The 21,886-nt window shown below is 41.9% G+C and overlaps 1 long non-coding RNA gene across 2 annotated transcripts; it reads left to right on the forward strand.

Moving 5' to 3' along the window:
* The first annotated feature begins 2,325 nt into the window (after window positions 1–2,325).
* On the forward strand, window positions 2,326–20,926 carry LOC141370321 (uncharacterized). Of its 2 annotated transcripts, XR_012374247.1 has the most exons (3): window positions 2,332–2,461; window positions 3,636–3,807; window positions 19,284–20,926. It is a non-coding gene; the product is annotated as an uncharacterized lncRNA (long non-coding RNA). The 2 variants fall into 2 exon arrangements; XR_012374246.1 differs by lacking the exon at window positions 3,636–3,807 and having other exon boundaries at window positions 2,326–2,461.
* The last annotated feature ends 960 nt before the right edge of the window (window positions 20,927–21,886 follow it).

Here is a 21,886-nt window from a genome sequence, read left to right on the forward strand (position 1 = left end):
GGCTGAGTGGGGAGAACGCAGCACAGAGAAGCGGCATTCACGCTGCCTCTTCCTCCCATGGGCAAGCCCCTTGGCTCCCTTCCCCGTGTGCCCCAGGTTATGGGCTCCCCCTGCTTCCTACCCACACGACTGCTTCCTCCCTACCCTGCTGGGGGATCTGGAGGCGCGGAGACAGGACTCCAGCCACAAAGCGATGACCCTGGAGGGGTCTAGCTGAGGGAGAAGGGGGGCAAGGAGGGGCCTGCAGAGGGCGAAGTGAGGACACTGGACGTTTCAGCTTTTCCCCTAGGACTACTGGAAGCTAGAGGAAGATTTTTCTGGCACTTTTTAGTGATTGAAACACTGGTTCTGCCGTCTCTCATCTTCTGACACCTGCACTTCAGAAGACAAGAGGTCGGGCCATGGAGTTATCCACCCCTGCAGAGCTGGGGCTTATTAGATGGGTGGACTGGGGCGGGCCCTTACGGTGATTTCTCTGGTAGAGACGCTGATGAGGAATGATGACAATAACGTCAATAAAATGTATGCAAATCATCACTAGAGCTTTTTTTTTTTTTTAAGATTTTATTTATTTTTAGAGAGAGAGAAAGCAGGGGGAAGGGCAGAGGGAGAAGGAAAGAGAGAATTTCAAGCAGATTCCCTACTGAGCATGGAGCCTGATGTGGGGCTCGATCTCTCAACCCTGAGATCAGGAACTGAGCTGAAATCAAGAGTCGGATGCTTAACCCACTGAGCCACCCAGGCGCCCTGCCATTTTAACCATTTTTAAGTGTACAATTCAGTGGCATGAATGCATTCATAAGATGCTGTTGCAACCTTCATTACTCTTCACTTCCAGAACATTTTCATCATCCCAAACTGAAACTTGGTATCCATTAAACACTACGTGCCCATTTCCTGGTCTCCCCCAGCTCCTGGAACCTCTATGCCACTCTCTGTCTTTATGTATTCACCTGTTGTTGGTACCTCATAGAGGAGGAGTCATACAATATATGTTCTTTTGTGAGTGGCTTATTTCACTTCGCGTATCTTCAAGGTTTGTGTATGTTGTAGCATGTGTCAGAATTCCCTTCCTTTTCCAGGCTGAAAAACGTTCCATTATGTGTATATATCACATTTCGTTTATCTGCTGATGGCCCAAAGTGATTTTTAAGCAACTAGATATTTCATTTCCAAGATCTCTAAAAATTTTGTAATATATAATGAACTTTCATATATGTTATCTCTTCAGTGTTTGAAGACATTAATTATACTTCTAAAATATATAAAGTTCTGCCCTATTTGCTCGGTTACCTGTGTTTTCTCCAAAGTAAATAAGTCCCTTTATTTTCTCTCTCCCATAGTGTCAGCTAGCCCTAATATTTGGTAATTTTAGCTCATGGGCTTATATTCCTAGTGGAGACTCTATAGACAGTCTGTGGCCTCTGTTTGTACATCCGTTTCAGACGGGGAGTGAGAGTCTCGGGAAGCACCACGAGCAAATGTTGGCCAATTTCTAGTGAGAATGAGGGAGAGGCAGGATGTGCTCCCCACCCTCACAACTCCAGCCTAGAAGCTGAGTCCCCTCCCCTCCTACTGCCCCCTTACCAGAGGAGGACAGAGAGGGACCCAGGTGACTGGGCTACCCTGGTTTCAGTGTCCCAACCAATCAGCTTGGCTATTTTTCTTGGTCCTCCCACTGGCATGGTTTCCCCCACCTCCATCTCCATACCTGAAAAATGGAAGAATGCTTCTAATAGGTTAACTTTATATTTTACCCTCTTTTCTTCAGTATTTCCTTTAGAGAGAATCTTGTCTGGCAATATCAAGGGCAAATAATTGCCTTAAAGAAATCGTATTGTTACCTATGGGGTAGGTAAGTAATAGCATATAAAAAAGGACTGCAGTTTTTAATTTATGGGATTTTTTTTAAAGACTTATTTATTAGAGAGAGAGAGAGAGAGCGAGCTTGTTGGGTTGGGGCAGAGGGAGAGAGAATCTCAAGCAGACTCCATGCCGAGCGCAGAGCCCATCGGGGGGGCTGGATTTCACAACCTTGAGAACACATCCAGAGCTGAAACTCAACTGACTATGCCACCTAGGCGCCCCTAAATTACATTTTTAAAAAGATTTATTTATTTATTTATTGGAGAGAGAGTGAGAGTGAGTGGGGGAAGGGGCAGAGGGAGAGGGAGAGAGAATCTCAAGCAAACTCTGTGCTGAGTGGGGAGCCCATTGCAGGGCTCGATCTCATGACCCTGAGATCATGACCTGAGCCAAAATCAAGAGTGGGATGCTCAACCGACTGAGCCCCCCAGGCACCCCTGAAGATTGTGATCTTTTAAACCAAGCTAAACTTTTAACTGTCTACATGCCCTTTCCTGTTCTTGATGCTTCACTACCAACTCTAGGAAACAGCCTCAAGTTCAGACTTTCAGAACACGGGAAGACTCTGGAAAAGATTTCTTGAAGGGGGAATATGGTAAGACAACTGAGTAAAGAGGCTGTAAGAAATGCTAATTCTGATCATGCTTGATTTCCACTGGGGAATTTTTCTTTTCAGGCAAAGGTGGGCACTTTGGAGGGAAATAGAAAGTAGACTTGGCCCCAAAAGAGCGAAGAATAGTGATGTCACTCACTGGTAACTGGTTTCACTGGCATGAAACCAAAATTCCAGTCCTTTTTCTACGACCAAGCAACTTTTAGTGACCTCTGCCAAGTCAGCTCACCTCTCCATGTATCCTCATCTGTAACATGAGGGCAAATACCCCTGCCTTCCTCAAGCCTGATAAGGTCGCTGCAAGAGTAAAATGAAATAACAGGATCTGTTGTTGCTGACTCTTTGCTATTTCTAAGTACATTTCCTTTAATCTCAATGGTTTGTCCAAGCTTTGTCAGCAGATCCAATGGCATAATAAAGACAAGGGCTAAACTAGAACCATATTTTGGATTATGAAATTATGAAAGGAAGACTCGTGACAAACTTTCCACCAAATGACACCAAGCTTTAACCTCCACGAAGGCAGGAACAGGGTCTGTACTGATCCCAACTGAATGCTTAGCCCCAAGCCAAGAGGTTAATACAAGAGCAGGCAACAGATATTTGTCACATGGACATGAAGAGTGGTCTTCACGGTTATCTACATGGAGAAACTGATGAGAACATTGCCCATATTAGGGTCTGAATGCAGGGCTCAATATTCTACCTGATATGGAAGGTAGCCCAAACAGGGAGAAATTTGGAAAATACATTCTAATGGCTGTTTTCTTAGGCAATACTTTATGTTTGGCTTTGAACTGTACATATTGTGTAATTGTGGACGTGAACAATGTGGATGGAGATTATGCAGAATAGCAACATATTGCTTGATGTATTATATAGTGTTAAGGAAATCCTTGGCTCTTCAAACCGTATAGGTAATTAGCAGACTGTAGTTTGGTGCAAGTCAGAGTGTTTGCTGGATGAATTGCAGTTCATAGTTCATTCAGTTCTGGTTACAGGGCCTTGTAACTATCCTTTCTGTTTCCTACGTTATATAGTTTTATGATAAAAGATGAGCCAAATGAACTGCCTTATAATGGTTTCCAATTTTTCATTTCTGGGTCGTTTTGTAAAAAGTTCTCTTTCTCTCTCTCTGTTTTTCTCTGTCTCTCAGGAGCCAGACAAACATACTTTGGACCTTTGGAGCAAACATGTCCTTTCCCTGAAAACCAAAAAGGGAAATGAGAAAGAGGGAAGAGAAAGATCACATTTTATAATTTGAGCAAAATCTGACGCTGGCATTGGTTGTCCTGAGCTGAGCCTGGGCAGAGAGATGGGGAACTGAGGTACCTCCTTGCTTTCCTGAGTGTAGACTGGTAGATAGACCTTTATGATAGCTTGCAACACTGTCTTCATCCAAAACTCACGGTAATTTAAAATAGGAATTCAAGGGGCGCCTGGGTAGCTCAGTCGGTTGAGCATCAGGCTCTTGATTTCGGCTCAGGTCATGATTTCAGGGTCATGAGATAGAGCCCTGTGCTCAGCACGGAGTCTTCTTGTCCCTTTCCTCTGCTCCTCCCCTGTCTCATGCTCTCACTCTCTCAAATAAATAAATAAATAAAATCTTAAAAAAAAAACACCAAAAAAACTAAAGATCACAATCTTCAGAAGAAGATTTGTTCACATATACCTACCCGCCCCCATCCTATCTTTCTCCCTAGCCAATATGACGTCTTTAGTGTCATCACTAACTTTAATATTTTTACAAAATTATTTCACATATTAGGTAACTATATTAATATAAATCTAAATAAAAAATTAAAAGGTACCTACATTCTTGCAAATATATCTAACGGCTTTCATTTGTCCATATTTTCTGTCCAGATCTTATCTGTATGTGTACAGATGCCATATGTAGTTTTTAATCATGGTTCAATTTTATTTTTAAAAAATGTCTGTGAATTGGGGCGCCTCGGTAACTCAGTCAGTTAGGTGTCTGCCCTCTCCTCGGGTCATGATCCCAGGGTCCTGGGATCAAGCCCCATGTTGGGCTCCTTGCTTAGTGGGGAGTCTGCTTCTCCCTCTCCTTCTGCCCCTCTGCCCTCCCCTTGCTTGTGTGCACTCTCTCTCTCTCTCTCTGACTCTCTTGCACACTCTCGTGCTATTTCTCTCTCAAATAAATAAATAAAATCTTTTTAAAAAGTCTGTAAATAATAATACCCTAGCTCACTTAAACACTCATTTTTATTCACTTAAAAGGTTTAGGACGGATCTATAAGAAGAAAAATCAAAGACCATTGCTCTATACTTGAACCCTCAACTGAAGAATGAAGTCTTTGCAAGAAATTCTTTCCTTTGTGGGTCAGAGGGCGTAGAAGGGGGATGGGCACCAGCTTAGCATTTAGGCATGGGAAGTACTTTGAGGTGAGATTATATGTTTAAGTTATAAGAAATAAAAATCTCTGGGGAAGAGAAGAAATAAATGACCCATTAAAAACTACTCTAAATTTTAAAAGAAGAGGAAAGATTGATTTAAATGTTCTGTTACAAAAAAATCTTGTAAAAATGGCAAATACAGTAGAGCATAATATTATTTACATCAGAACATGTGCTTTTGAAGATTTGTGGTCTTGTAATGAATTACCTGTGTAGCTCCATGACAGAGAATAGCCATTTTAACAGGAAAAGGCATGTTTACCGTGAAAAGATACCCAAACACAGAGTGCTAATGATATCTTCACAATCTGTCTTCTTCACCTGAAGTTTCTACTTTCAGTTGGCCATTCTTTCCATCCAGAAGCTTAGATAAGATGTAAATGCAAGAAATAAATACAGCTGGCTTGGCACTGGCAGAGCATGGGTCCTGAATCTTCAAAGTCTAAAACCTTCCCTGCAAAATATCTAGCATGGTGAGGAAACAAAGGAGATGGGGGCTCCTTGAGATGTGGATTCTATGCTCACTCATTATATATAACTCAGCCCCTCACTGTAGTCTTAAATTAGCTTGGTTTTATTTATTTTTTTAAAGATCTTATTATTTGAGAGAGAGAGAGAACAAGTGGGGGGAGGGGCAAAGGAAAAGGGAGAAGCAGACTCCCCGCTGAGCAGGAAGCCCAACATGGGCTCCATCCCAGGACCCCAGACACACTGAATGTTATACGCTGAGACTCTTTGTAGCTCTACAGCTCATTCGAAACCACAACTGGTAAAACCAAGAACTCTAAGATAAACCAAGAACTAGGACCTTGCTACTAAAGCACATCCTAGTGTCTTAGGATTTGTCAGTTATGGCGCCCACTTTTGCTCTCTGGCGACTTTATGGAAGGCTCCGTGGAAGGGTTCTTCTTTGATTTTTCCTATTGAATGGAGACAAATGAGTGAAGGCTTTCTTGAGGCATAGTATATTCTTATATTGGTCTTTGTTTATATTAAATTAAAAGTAGGAGGCTACTGTTCATCTGACATGATAACAAATAACAAAATAATAACTCCTAACCTGGTCATAACCAAAATTCAGAATTTCTAGGCAACCGTATTTTTAGTTCAACAGCCTGGGGTTCACTATTCACAATTCCGAATTTGTCTCTAATTTATATATTTGCCTTAGGGTTTGCTTTAAGTTTTCGTTGAGCAAGTAGCATTGGTTGCTTATTGGCAGGAGCAAAGTCTGAACACTTCAGCCCACTATGTCTTGCTATTGGAGTCACCAAGGAGAACACAGTGCCATCCAGCACTGGATGGAATATCCTTTCACTCACGAGGCGAAGGGACAAGTAAGATCAGCTTCAGTAGTGGATGTTGGCCTCTCATGGCCAGCAGACCCCTCCCCCAACTGACGCGGGGCAGTTGGCTCTCCGGCACCCCTCTGGAACTGCAGCAGAAGGACCCCATCCCCTCCCCACAGGGGACAGATATAGCAGTGGGGTTGGCGAGGTGCCATATAATGCTTAAGCAGGACAAAGGATCACACACTGAGTCTGAAACAGAGAAAGATATTCCCACACAAGGTGACAAGTTCAACAGAGGATGCGATGACTTTTTATCTCTTGGTAAGAAATGTTCCAGACCCAGGGCCCATTCTTACGCAGCTCATGGGGGTTGAAGAGCTGCATGCCTAAAATTCCTTTCCCCGTAGTTTTATTTTAGTATTCCTCTATCTTACGTTGACTTTGTATAAAGCTATTTCATTTAGGGGCGCCTGGGTGGCTCAGTCAGTGTCTGCCTTTGGCTCAGGTCATGATCTCAGGGTCCTGAGATCAAGCCCCGTGTAGGGCTCTGTGCTCAGCAGGGAGTCCGCTTGTCTCCCTCCCTTTCCCTCCTCCTACTTGTGCTCTCGCGCTCTCTCAAAAAATAAATAAAGTCTTTAAAAAAGAAGCTATTTCACTTAACAGTAACTTCAACTGAGAAGGTTTCCAAACTGAGTTAAATCCCATTTTCCCTCATTATATTGGCCTTGGGATACCATTCCAGCTTCTCAGGAATTCTGAGCCAAGGACATCCTTTTGAGATACTTTTTAGTTGAGAAGGTAATGCCTTTGATAACTGCCTGAAGGTATGCCGTGAGCCTTACAGGGGCACTCGCAAGTGAAACAAGTGAATTGTTCCGCTTATAGCATACCCATCATACCCTGACCGAGTGTTCGGTCCTCTGTTTGGTCTTTCTCCCACTGGGTGGCTGTGCTGCAGCGGTACCTACTGTAACTTGGCTTTATGAAATATCTGTATAGAATTTCCAGGGAACAGGATCCAGGGCTCCCAGGCTGTTGCTCGTAAACCGGACCCACGACGGCCTAGCCACGTAACCGTGTAACCATGGTTCCGAATGGCTACACACCTAGGGCAAGTGGCCCAAGACATAAAACCAAACTGACCATTGTAATGCTTACATGTAATAAATCTCGTCGGGTTGAGCTTACTTTTCACACTCTGGAGGGACATTAAGGATAACAGGCTGGTTTTGTTACATTCCATAACTGTGGTGACAACATCCTTCATTGAATGAAAATCCTTTAATTCTGTTGTAATAAAATGTAGCAATGTGGTTTTATTTTTGAAATTATTTCATAATTCCTTTGCCACCTCTTAGTTCCAAAGATGCTATCAGTATCATTTTCTATTCACTTTATAGTTTTGCCTTTCATTTCTTAAAAAAGATTTTATTTATTTGTCAGAGAGTGAGAGAGCGCGCACAAGCAGGGGAAGTGACTGGCAGAGGCAGAGGGAGAAGCAGGCTCCCCGCTGAGCAGGGAACCTGATGCCAGGACTCGATCCCAGGACCCTGGGATCATGACCTGAGCCGAAGGCAGACGCTTAACCAAATGAGCCACCCAGACGTTGATTTATGGTACTGCTTTTAGGGTGTGTTAGGTTTCATATACATATATTCTAACTCAAAGCTCTCTCTTCTGTCCCATTGGGCTATTTATCTGTACTTGGGCTACTATCACCATTTTATAATTTATTTAAATGGCTTTGGATTATGTCATAATACCTAGAAAGGCAAGTCCTTTCTTTTCTTTTTACAAACTGACTTAATTATTTATGGATGTCTATCTATATAAAGTTTATAATAAGTTTATTTGGTTTCTCAAGAAAAATCCAACTGGAATTTTGTTTGGAATGGCACTAGATTTAGAGACTAATTTGGAGATAATTGATGTTTTTGTAATATAGATGCAGTCCATCCCAAATCACGGGATATCTTTCCTTTCTTTTTCCCCTCAGACCATCTTCTGTGTAAGTACACGTCTCTTAACCTCCTACGAGATAGTATAGGTGAGGACCTCAAAATACTATGTTAGACAGTAGCAGTGATGTTGGGCATCACTTACCTTGTTTACTATCTTAAAGATCTTCCATTAGGTATATGTTTGCAGTATTTTTGGCATCGACGATTTATTGAATAAAAGATATTCCCTTCAGGGAGCCTGGCTGGCTTAGTCGGTGGAGCATGCAACTCTTGATCTTGGGTATGAAGTCTACTTAAAGTAAAAAATAAAAATAAAAAAATAAAAAGGTGTTCCCTTCTATTCTTAATTTGCTAGAGTTTTTTCCCTCTTAAAGCTAATAGCTGAGTTTTTTTTCTGCATCTATTGATGATTATATAGGTTTTCTCCTCCAGTCTGTCAGTATATTGAATTGTATTGTTTCATGTTATTCCATTCCTGGAATGGAATATATATATTCCACACACATATATATATTCCATATATTCCTGTAATAAACTAAACTTTGTCATCTTATTTATATCCTGGCAGATACAGTTTTGAGATTTTGACATCTCACTCATGACTGAAACTAGCCTGTCTTTTTCCTCTCGTATTGTCCTTGTCGGGGTTTACAATTAAGGTTATACTAGTCTAGCAGAACAAATAAGACTATTTCCTCTGTCTTTATTTTCCAGAGGTTTTACAAATTTGGAATGATGGATTCCTTTCAAGTTTTGGTAAAACTTGCTTTTAAACCGGCCAGATACAAGCATTTTTCTTTTCTCAGAAAAAAAATGCATAATAGGAAAATAGATAAGTATCTGTACATATACATACATATGTGTGTGTTTACAGAAGTATAACAAACATCCAGAAGAGTGCAAAAGACATAAATATATACCTTTATTTTCACAAAGTAACTTTAAGAGTGCCTTCTGCTCAGGTCATGATGTGGGGGTCCTGGGATAGGCCCGTTCAGGCTCCCTGCTCAGCGAGGAGTTTGCTTCTCCCTCTCCCTCTGCTCCTCCCCCTCCCCAGCTCAGGCTCACTCTCTTTCTCTCAAATAAATCAATAAAATCTTAAAAAAATATATAGAACATTACCTGATCATTTCTTCCCAATTTTCTTGCTATTATTGTCTTTTTAAACTCATTAGATAGGTATTAATGCAATTTAAAAAAGAAAAACTAGATAGTGTGTATTTATATTAATTTGTTTTTACTGATTACCTATCCATTCTTTAATGTTAGACTTTTGTTTTGGGGGACCTTTGTCTATGATTTTTTTTTAAGATTTACTCACTTTTTAGAAAGAGAGAGAGACAGAGAGAGAGCAAGCAGGGGGAGGGGCAGAGAGAGAGGAAGAGAGAGAATCTCAAGCAGGCTCCCCACTGAGCACAGAGCCTGACATGGGGCTCTATCCCATGACCCTGAGATCATGACCGGAGGCAAAATCAAGAGTCAGCCACCTAACTGACCGAGTCACCCAGGTGCCCCCAGTCTATGAGTGTTTTTTGTTTGTTTGTTTGTTTGTTTTAAGTATCGGTTAGAGATAATCTCTCTGGCTTTAGTTAATATAAAAATGTCATTACTTTGCCCTCATTTTTGGAAAATAGGCTTGATGATACATAATTCCTGGTTGCCACTTACTTTCTCTCAGACTTTGAAGTTTTTTATTGTACTCTGTTCATTGCTGCTTCGAGAAACCTATTTAATTGTCTGTTACTCCTTCAGAAGTGATCTGCCTCGTCTCCACGATTGCTTTTAGGATTTTTTCTCATTTCCTGGGGCACCTGGGTGGCTCAGTTGTTAGGATCTGCCTTTGGCTCAGGTCATGATCCCAGGGTCCTGGGATCAAGCCCCGCATCGGGCTCCCTGCTCCTCGGGAAGCCTGCCTCTCCCTCTCCCACTCCCCCTGCTTGTGTTCTCTCTCTCGCTGTGTCTCTTTCTGTCAAATAAATAAATAGAATCTTAAAAAAAAAGATCTTTTTCTCATTTCCTTTTTTTTTCTAAAGATTTTTTCATTTATTTTTTGACAGAGAAAAGGGATCCTGGGATCCTGGGATCATGACCTGAGCCAAAGGCAGACACTTAACGACTGAGCCACCCAGGCGCCCCTTTTTCTCATTTCCTATTCTGCAATCTCACTACAAAGCATCTGCATGTGGGTTTCTTTTTATTCTTTTTTTTCATTTCTTTTTATTCATCTTGAGATTCGCTAAAGTTCTTAAATTTGTGGATAGGTGTATTTTATCATTTCTAGAAAATTTTTGGTCACTACTTGAATATTCCCTTTCTTTCATTTTCTCTTTTCTCTTGACATTTTTGATTCAGTGTTTGTGGAACTCCTCATGGTAGATTTCGTGTCTCTTACCCCCTTTCTCAGATTCTCCATCTTCTAGCTTCTATGCTGAAATCTGGGCACTTTTTCAGAATTATCTTCCAGTTAACTAAATCTCTCACCTGTGTCTACTTTTTAATCTAGTGTGAGTTTGAAATATCCCTGCTTATAATGGAGGATAGTTGGAAGAAAGGCAGGCAGGGACAGGGGGCCCCCATCCTAATGGGAAACTATCCTTCAAAGGAAAAAGACCCCATTCTGTTATTCTAGGCGTTACTGAGTGCCCCAACTTTAAGTCTTCCTACCGGGAGGACTTCACAACTGTTTATGTAGCAGAAAGGAAGGGTCCCAGGCCAGCTCAAGAGCCAGTGGGATATTTATTTATTAGTTTTAAATTTTTTAAGATTTTATTTATTTGAGGGAGAAAGAACGAGCTCAAGTAGGAGGATCGGCTGAGGCAGAGGGAGAAGCTGGCTCCCCGCTGAGCAGGGAGCCTGACGCGGGGCTCGATCCCAGGACCCCGGGATCACGGCCTGAACCAAAGGCAGATGCCCAACCGACTGAGCCACCCTGGTGCCCCAGCCAGTGGGATATTTAAACAAAGAGCTTCATCTGGTGGCCTGAGGCTGGCAAGCCTGTGTTAGGGCAGTGGCGGCCACCGCCCTCTTGATCCCTGAAGCTAGGAACCACGACCCTGGAAGGAGCCTCCGCCCTCTCTCACGTGAACAACTAACTATCTGATAGGGAGCTGAGCGTGTGGACAAAAACCTGATTGGGTGACAGGTGCAGGGAGGGTTATCACAGTAAAACAGCCCACGCCAAAGAGCCCATAAAAACACCTAGAATTAACCACCAAATCGGCAATCCTCTCGGGTCCCCTCCTTCTTGGGGAACTTTATACAATCGCTCAATAAACTTTGCTTTGCTGCCCGCCATTCTTTGTCTGGTCCACCTCTTCATTCTTCATTCTTCATCAAGAACCGCGGGCACTAAAGGAAAACTGATCCTGCAACACTTATATTTTGCATTTTTAAATGTTTTCTTTTGTTACCGTTTTTATATCAACTTCAATCATCCCTTGCTGTTCATTTATGTTTAAATTTGGTCTTCATTTAATTTGATTATACTGGAACCATGTCTTACATAGTTATTTTATATTCAGAATCTGATCATTCCCATACTTGGAGTCTCGAGGCATGAATTTGTTATATGTTGTTTCTGCTGACTTTTACTGATAGCCAATGATTTGGTTGTTGTTTTTTTTTTTCCAAAATGGTGACTTCACGGTTGACTGCAGTGAACAGGTGGCAATCCTGAGTGCCTAAATCCGACTTGTTTTCCTTCAAGAGAGCTTTTGAGTTTGTATCTACCAGAAGCAGGTAAAATCACTTTAGTTCATTTGAGGATCTGGGTTAAATGGGTAGCCTGAGGTTGAACAACTTCATCCTGCAGCCTGCTAATCAGAGTGATGTTACCTACAATTGCCTAAGGGGAAAGGACAAATTTCCTTTGTTTTCTACTCAATCAGCTTTCAGCTCACTAGCCCTTTTAATAGCTTTATTTTCCTTGGTTCCCAGTCTATTGTTTGGAATAACTTTTTCACAGTATAAAGTACAGGTCCACTTCCTCTTCCTTGTAGTACAAGACCTTGTTTTGTTTTGTCTTTTTTTTTGATGACGTGAGCTGTTCTCCATCCTTGGGTTAAGAGAGGCTACTTTCCCTTTCCCCTGGAGGGAAGAAAGGAGTCATGGTGACCGAGCAGCGATCCATATAGAGAGCTCATTGCTGGTGGGAGCTCCTGTTCTCCCCCAAGTAAAACAAGGGTATGTTGTTTTTGTTACCGTTTCTAGGAAGGTGTCAAACAGGAGAGGGAAATTAAGCCAAGAGCAACCACTAGTGATATCTGATCTTCCTTTTAGATGTCTGTTCGTTGTGATAAGGATGCATGGATGAAAATCCTATCCCAGACTACAAACACAGGTTGAAAGAATTAGAGACACTGACACTCTGGCCACCTCTGGATGGACTGATTTAACGGATGTACGGGACTGGTGGTTGCGAAGTCTATTTAGGACTGTTGGCTTATGTCTTACGGATCCTCTTTATCTAGCTAACCATTTGTTTAATTTCTCTTGTTCTGTTGCAATGAGCCCTGACAATGTTAAATCCTCCCGACTGTTGTCAGTTGCTACCACCGCCACATATTCTGCTTCTATAACGAGGTCAGAGAAATGGAAATATCTGTGCCATCAGAAGCTCTTATTGGGGACACTCTTGTAACTCTGCCCCCTCCCCCACATCCACAACATTCAGTGAGTTTTTTTGTGTCCTTATTGTAGTAACAGCTAACATTAGTAGAGTCCTAATCCCGGGCTGATACTATGAGCGCAGATTCAGTGGTGAACAAATCAGGCATGGTCCTTCCATATGCTCACTGAGCTTAAAGTTGCCTCTTCTTTTTGACAGTCCCACTCTCTCCCTTATTGAAGCTCACTAGGGGTTGCCCTAGTAAGTATTATAAAATACCCACTGCCTTCTTTGAGAAGTCAGACTGACCCTGAACCCAGAGGTAGGAGAAAAGGTAGTATTACAAATTGAACATTTTTATCATGAATGTCCATGAAGCCTAAATAGAGTGGATGTCTGCTGGGTTGCCTCGATCAGTCTGCTCCCAGCCCACTCCCAAACGTTCTGACAACTGTCCACTGTTGTCCACCCCGTTCAAATAAAAGTACCCATATTTTTACAAATATGGGCTCGGGCAGTTTCTGGAAACTTGGAATTGGGGCCAAGAGATTATAATCTTATTCTAGAGAGGCTGAGAAGTAAATCTTAGAGAAAACGTTTCTGCCGTGGTTTGTGTTTATGCAAATGAGAAGGTGAGAAAGCTCCTGTGTGGTGAAAAAGAGGAGTTGACAGCCAGGAAAGGGCAGAGAGATGAGAAACACTGAAATTCCCCCAGGAATTTGGCGTCTCTAATTCCAGTTTATTCCTGTAACATAGCTGCGTTCTTGCTCTTGTCGTCCGCGAGTCCCTCCTGTGTCCTTTTAATACATTCTTCCTTGCTTAAACCTGCTCTGGTAGATTGCTATGAATATTGCACTAAGACACAACACTGGAAAAGGTAAGTGTGCTTACAGAAAATGTTTTCCTGTTTGCTAAAGGCTGAAAAGGAAGATTAGCACTGGAAACATTTATGTCTGGATCAACTCCACACTACCTAAAAACCACTGGGTGACTTTGGCAAAAGGCACTGTGCTTCATGGATCAGTTGAAGTTTGCAACTCCTCCTTTTATGCCTGACTCCATTTGTGTGCCCACCATGTGAGTACCCATTCAGAGAGAACCGGGAGAAGTGCAGTAGGGAATCATTCGTCGTGTATCAAATAAAAAATTACACAACATTGGGTTAATTATACTTATGTCACGACACTGCATCTTACCTCGTGAGTCTGAACCAAGAATAGCATAACCGTTTTGAACAGTACTTTCCCTCAGTACTCTCCCATGACCTGAAGCACCAGAAAAATCTTTCAGGGGTTACTTTCACTCTTTGTCCCCATGCATTGTTTCAGCTATTCTAAACGGGAACCCTACTTTCATCCTTGGCCAGGGCAATTATATTATCCTAACAGCTCACAAGTTTATTTTCTGTAAATGAGGATTGTAGGACATGTCTGTATTATGGGTTAGAAAGCTCTTGGCATGAAGTCTACACTGCTAACTTATCTGTTCAACAAACAGTTATTGAGTGATTACTACGTGTCAGGGGCTATTCTGCATGCAGAGGAATCTTACTTTTTTAGTTGAAAAGAAAGGAAATAAACAAGATAAGTAAAACAGGTAGAATTTAAAAATAGTGCTAAGGAGAGAATAAAGCAGAGAAAAGAGAGAAAGTATCAGGGCAGGGGGAATTACAATTCTAGACATGGAAGGTGAGGTGCTCCAAGAAATGGAATTTTGAGTGAGTATTTGAAGAAGGTGGAGGAGCAGGCCACATAGGTACTTGGTAGTTGAAGGAGAGGATGCCAGGTAGAGAACAGGAGTTGCAAAGGTTGGTGGAAGCTTGCTCAGTATGTTTGAAGAACAGCAAAGAGGCAAATCTGGCTGAAGTTGAAGATGCCAAGGAGAAAGTAAATAGAGCTGAGGTTAGAGAATAATGAGGGTCAGATCACATGAGGTCACTGTAAACACTCAGGCTTTTTATGAGGAGCAAGGAGGGAGCCTTTGGAGGGTTATAGGCAGAGGAATGACATGATCTGATGTATGTTTTAACAAGAGTGTTGTAGTGTTTGGTTGAGAAAAAATTAAAGGCAAGTAGGGAAAGAAGCCGGAGGACCAGTTAGGAGGCTTTTGCAGTGATCTGCATGAGAAACAATGGTGGCTCGAACTAGGGAGGCGGTGGTGGGAATGGTGAGAAGTGATCAGGTTCTGGGTGTATTTCCGGGAAAGAGCAGCAGGATTTGCTATTGGACCAGATTGGAGTGAGAAAGAAAGAAAGGGAAAGGACAATAAAACATCAAGAATTTGGGGCTGACTCACCCGAAGTAGGGAGTTGCCATTTCCTGACAAGGGAAAGATGTCAAGAGGAGTACATTGGAGCAGGATGCTTATTAGACACCAAAGCAGATGTGTCAGGGGGCAGATGGACATGTGTCTGCAACTGAACGCAGAGGTCTAAACTAGAGAGAGAAATTTGGGAGCCACTAACATATGACAGCATTCAAAGTGTTGGGAAGAAATTGCCAAGGGAGTGAGAGTAAATAACAAAAGAAAAGGCCACACTTAAAGATTTATTTATTCATTTGAGAGAGAGAGAGAGAGGGAGCACTCATGAGTGGGGGGAGGGAGGGAGGGGCAATGGGAGAGGGAGAGAGAGAATCTCAGGCAGGTTCCCCACTGAGTGCAGAGCCTGATGCAAGGCTTGATCTCACAACTCTGAGCTCATGATCTGAGCCGAAATCAAGAATCGGAATTTTTTTTTTAAGATTTCATTTATTTATTTTACAGGGAGAGACAGAGAGAGAGAGCACAAGCAGGGGGAGCAGCAAGCAGAGGGAGAGGGAGAAGCAGACTTCCCACTGAGCAGGGAGCCTGACATGAGGCTTGATCCCAGGACCCGGGATCACGACCTGAGCCGAAGGCAGACATTTGAACAACTGAGCCACCCAGGTGCCCCAAGAGTTGGACTCTTAACCGACTGCGCCCCCCAGGTGTCCCAAGAAGGTCATATTTAGAGGCCATGGAAATGAGGACAAACCAGCAAAAATACTGAGAGGAAAGAAACTAAGGGGCAGGAGCAAAACCAGGGGAGGTCAAGTGAAGAAAGTGTTTCAAGGAGAAGGTGCTCAGCAGTGCCCAATGCTGCTTCAGGTCAGGTCAATGAGACCTGAGAACTGATCTTGGATATAGCAATAAAGAAGTCAGTGGGGAGCTTCCATAAGAGCAGTTTTGATGGGGGCAGTGGGGACAACCAGTTAAAGTGGGTTAATGAGAGAACAGGAGGAGCAGAATTGGACACAGCAAATATAGTTAACTATTTTAAGGAGTGTTCTGTAGGAAGAAAGACATGGCAGAAATAGGGTCAAGAAAGTGTTTTTAAAAGGTAGGAGTACTTGCAACATGTTTTTACATATTGATGGAATCTGCCTGCAGAGTGGGAAATCCATCATGCAGAACACAATGAAAGAATTGTTAGAGCAACGCCCTTTGGTTAGCAAAGGCAACAGAGCTGGGGTGTAACAGGTGAACGTAAAGGAGAAAAGGCAGACGCAGGTTGGTAGGTAGGTGAGGGGGTGGGAGACACGGCTATACTTTGGTTTCTGTATGCTTTTTGGAAATGAAATAAAATTTCTGGTTAACATACTTCTTTTTTAAATACAAAGATAGTCATGGAGGAGATACTGACTCTGGGATGAAAAGGGTATCTTTATAATATAAAAAGTCCTCATGTTGCTAATGCTGTTGCCATGAACAGTGACACAATGGTGTGCTAATATTCCAAGACAGCCTGGTGGTTTTCTTCCAAATAGTTCTTTCTGACACTGTTATCTGGACATTTTAAAGTGTTTTCCTTAACAATCAACCCTATTAAAATAACCCCACAATAATTAGTTCTTTTTATCTAAACATCAGCTAGTTGTTAGTTTAGATCTTTGAGTCAGAAAGTTTTTCTTGCTATTTTTTTTTCTCAAAGTGTACTACATTCCTGTTTCCTGGGCATTAGTATGTGTAGTCTCGTCTATTTCAAAAGTTGGTAATATATGGCTGCTGATTGCTCCATTCATTCAATTTGCAATTTATAGCTACTTTCCAGTTCAAGCTATTAAATGTGGGAACACAGGATAATGGGCCATTTGCTGAATTGCTGATACTGATGCTCATGCTGCAAATTGGAAGGGATAATTCTAAAATGTTTAAATGATGTTAGGAAAAGGCTTTTTGTTTGTTCATCGGTTGAAAAAAAGGCTTGGTAGAGCACTGTTTTTTAGGTGGAATCACTGAAAGTCAGGATTGAAAAACTCTCAAAGATCACCTGGTCTCATCATTCATTTGATGCTTATGCTCCCTTATAACCGCCCCTGCTGAGTGGTGGTCTTTCCTTAGTTTCAGTGCCAAGGAAGTGACTACTTTACTCCTCTACATCATAGAAATTCATCAGCAAAAACACATTAGTAGTTTTCTATTCAAAATTACTCTTTGGGACAGTCAAGAGATTTTCCAGTTGTTACTCAAAAAATACACATCGGAATTAGGCTTTTTTACATAGATACAAAATGGAACATGCAGATGGCATAAATATCTTGTGCAGTAGGTTGAGGTGCAGAGAATCCTCAGCTAATCCTGGCATGAAGCACTAGTCCTTTCATAGGTGAGAGTATAGAAGGGTATAGGGAGTCTGAGCTACAGGGTGCTATCCCAAAGGAAGGTCCTGTATCTTCATTTTCTTTCTTTCTTTCTTTCTTTTTTAAGATTTTATTTATGTATTTGACAGCAAGAGAGAAAGAGAGAGAGCACAAGCAGAGGGAATGGCAGGCAGAGGCAGAGGGAGAATCAGACTCCCCACCAAACAGGGACCCCGATGCAGGGCTGGATCCCAGGACCCTGGGATCATGACCCAAGCCAAAGGCAGATGCTGAACCAACTGAGCCACCCAGGTGCCCTGTATCTTCATTTTCTTCCATAACCTTCACAGTGCTATAGACATTTCTCTTGTCTCTGCCTTAGCACAAGATATCCGTATTGCTACATTCAAAATCCCACCCTCCTGCTTCATAATTTTGGTCAGAAGACTGAGTTGATAATCATTAATGTTTACTAAGATAACTGGACACCACTACACGTCTTTTTTTTTTCCCTTTTGAAATCACATCATGCTGAGTGAAGAGAAATCATTTCATGTTAATGAATTTGATGTTTTGCTTTGTTTTATTCTACATGGTTAGAATTTATTCTGACTGATACAGATTTTTCCATTTGTGACATGAACCTCGGGGCAGGAAAGTTTATTAAAAAAATGATTTCCCTGAGGAGAGAGGAACGAATAGGTGGAGCATGGGATTTTTAAGGCAGTGAAACTATGCCATCTGATACGACAAGGGTGGATGCATGTCATTACACGTTTGTCAAAACTCACAGAATGTGTAACACACGCACAAAAAAAACCCTAATATAAACTATGGGCATTGGGTGTTAATGATATGTCAGTGTTGGTTCACCAAGTGTAACAAATGTACCATTCTGATGGGGGATGTTGATAATTTGGGAGGGCGTGTAGGTTGGTGGGAGGGGTATATGGAACTGTATATTCCACTCCATTGTGCTGTAAGCCTAAAACTACTCTATTAAAAATAATTTCACAAAGCTTTCAGATATAAACATAGGTTTTTGAAGAAGCGGGACTTCTAATTTCCAACGTGTTCTCTTGTCATTAAAAATCTTAGAGCATTCTTGATAAATTAGTAAATTTTTATACATGGCAATTAAAATAGCACGATGAAGCCTTTTGATATGAGGACTTCTTTGATAAAGTATTTTGTACAGCGAAGAATCACTCTAATTTAGTGGTATGATAAACCCAGGGATGTCTGAAAAAAGCACCACAGACTAGAAGCATGAGATTTTAAGACAGTTTAAAAACAGAACCTGAAAAGTGGGGGAGAGATTGTCTCAAGTAATTGTAAAGTTATCTTTAAAATAACTGAATATCTTCTCTGTGTTTTCTAATTGTTTTATAACCCAGTGACAATTGAAGCCTGGTAAAAAAAATTGGTAGTATTTTCTAAGAAATTGTAGTTGATTTTATTTTTTTTGTTTTTATGTTTTTTAAAGATTTATTTATTTATTTAGGGTGGGGGCAGAGGGAGAGGGAGAGAGAATCCCAAGCAGACTCCATGCTGAATTCAGAGCCCAAAGCGGGGCTCCATCCCAGGACCCTGAGATCATGACCTGAGCTGAAATCAAGAGTCAGACGCTTAACTGACTGAGCCACCCAGGTGTCCCAGTTGATTTCGTTATATAGCAAAATAGTGAATCCCTGGGATCATGGGAGAAAGGGGAGGCATAAATGACCCATTTCATTCTTGGGGGACTGGAAGAGTCCTAAGGATGTAGTTTAGTTTAGTAGGGTGGCTCATCCTGCTCCTGCGGGTGATTGTGGACAGTGTCAAACAATGAGAATCCCACTGGATTCCAACCCTAAGACGTTATCAGGTAAGAGGCACTTACCATGCCTTAGAAAGTATACGCTATGCTCCTTTTTTTTTTTTTTTCAGAGAAGAGCACAGGATTTTATGTAAGATTCCAAATGCAAGATGGACATCCTGCTCAAGTAGGAGGAGACGATCCTTGAAGTCTGTGTATCTATGAGAGATTATCAGAAGTCCCTAAACAGAAGAAGGAAAATACTACAAAATGGAAGCCAGCAAGTATGTGACTCTATTAAGGCCACATGGAAACCAAATCTGAATCAAGATGTTGGCAAGTGAGAGGGGCTGAGGCACAGGAGGTAGGGATCAGACACAATCAACACCAGACTTTAGGGCAGGAGCGAATGGGGACGAGGAGCCAGCAGGGCGGCGGTGGGGGAGGAAGTGTGAATGTGAGCCTTGGAAAAGAACCAGCAGCACAAAGCAAGGATGAAGCAACTCAATATCCACATGAGTCTGAACTCAGGAAAAAGCACCTGACTTTTGAAAAAAATGAAACTTCCTGAGGTTCCAATGACTGCATGGGAACACGTTGACAGGAGGGAAGAACTCAGTCAGGGCCAACACAGAAACACCTCCAGCAGCCACTGATGACCTCCTACCACCTTCTCTGCCTTTCCCTACCTGCCCTCACCGTCGCCATGAGCATGTCCCTCTCTACTTCCTGTAATGTTCATCCTCACATCCTAAGAACATGCGCAGTGTTCGCCCTCATGTGTTGTGCCCTGGATCCTATGCAGAGGACTGGAGTGGGAGCTGGACCAAAGTCAGACAGTCCCAATGTGCAGGCAAGTGACACAGAACCTTGGGATTTTGTGAAGTCTTTTGCATTATAGACATTAGGTGGGAGAGTGAAATTGGCAAAATAATGATTCTAGTTTTCCCAGTTATCACATTTAATAGATTTCCCCTCTGATCACATTATATGTTAACTTCTAGCATAATGCTATATACTTGTTATGTAAAAGAAGGTTTTATGCAAACTGCATACATCTCTGCGTAAACTCCTTTAGAAATGGAAATAATTCTAACTTGCTCCAGTTTATCAGCTTTAATGCTGTTAAGTGCAAATACTTGAGCATGTCACAGCTGAGCAAATATTAAAGAAAAACAGTGAATGCTTTAGGTAGGTAACTAATAGCAAGCCAGAGGCCAGCCAAGTTCTTTCATTTTAATTACTTTTAATCCCTATCCCTTGTCAAAGGAACAGGGGAAGAAATGTTCTCAGCAAAATGTAAGAAATCCTATCACCAAGCCAAAATTCCCTCTATAACTAAGTTACAGGTGGAAATCCGCTTCTAAAAAAATTGCCATGGCAGGTTGTTAACACGCAGGTACTATCTGCAAATACGCTTGTTTAAACACAACAGATTGCCTCTACTCAGCTGGTTCATTAATCACAATTCAGCTTGCTATCAGGAGTGAAAATTACTGATGTTATTAAATTTCCACCCCATTACCTTGACTTTTATTTGGAACCATGCATCAACGATTTCCTTCACTAGAAGTCACAAGTTCACCAAGCCAAAAAATCACCAAAGAAACACAATACATTTGATGTTATCTTGGAAACCTAAAGAGTCAGTGCAAAGTCTCTTCAGCATTATAGTAACCTGCTCAAGACCGTTCTCATGCCATTCCTTCAAGAACCTTGGGTTTAGACATTTCAAATAGTGTTTGAGAAAATAAACCTTCAATGCTTAAAGTAATGAATTTCCAGTAATTGGTTTCAACCAATCCTCTGACAAGTCTGTTACTGTCCTCAGTCTTTTTGATAGTGCCCCCAAAACACCTCTGTTTAAGGAACTGGAATCCCTTGCCTTAATGAAAGGCTGTCAGTTTCATCTTACTGCCTTCTCCAGGAATGTTCCAGTCCAATGATGCTATTTCCCAGCTGTCCCCAGGAAACGTTCAGGGGTACCCCATCCAGGACTGGTTCTGAGACAGATGTCTTCTAAGAGAAATTGAGGTTGTAAGAAATATTAACCAATCAACAAATATTTATCAACTACTGTTCATGGGAACCGAGACAGCCACTAAAAAGAATGTAGTATGAGAAGACAGAGTCTTCTGAAACTTTACTAGCTAGATGTCTAGAATACGCATATACACAGCAAAAGTAACTCCTAATACAGAATAGCAGATTGTCGGTGCTAAATGAATGTCATGGGGAGGAACAGCAATAGGACTCTGGAGGACTCACTCTAGATTCCCCGGATGAGATAATTAGGCCACCCTCTCAGAGAAGAGAGAGGTATGGCGGACAAAAGAGGGGAAGAGAAACAAAGGGATAGAGAGAGATGGGGAATCCTTTGTATTTGAGAGCTAAATGGAGAGATTCTGCAACAAATATAAATTTGGTTTCGTGCGTGTTGTCAGTGTGTGTACATTTCAAGTATGAGTAAGATTAGCCTTAAGCACAGTTTGACACTATTCATTTAAAACCTGAAGCACACAGGTCGTCCTCCACGCACATAGGCTGATGCTGGTTGGCTCCATTAATCATCACGGGAAATAGAGTCATGGCTGGCCCTAGTGGAATTACCATCTCATGACCCTGAGATCACTATCTGAGTTGAAATCAAGAGCCAAGCCACCCAGGTGCCCCCCCCTCCCCCGCTTCCCTTTCTATTAAGAATTGAAGGTAGTAGCACTCACTGTTGATTTGT

The sequence above is a fragment of the Callorhinus ursinus genome, unplaced genomic scaffold, assembly GCF_003265705.2.
Source record: "Callorhinus ursinus isolate GAN/ISIS: 27379988/994484 unplaced genomic scaffold, GSC_fseal_2.0 scaffold32, whole genome shotgun sequence".
Taxonomy (NCBI): domain Eukaryota; kingdom Metazoa; phylum Chordata; class Mammalia; order Carnivora; family Otariidae; genus Callorhinus; species Callorhinus ursinus.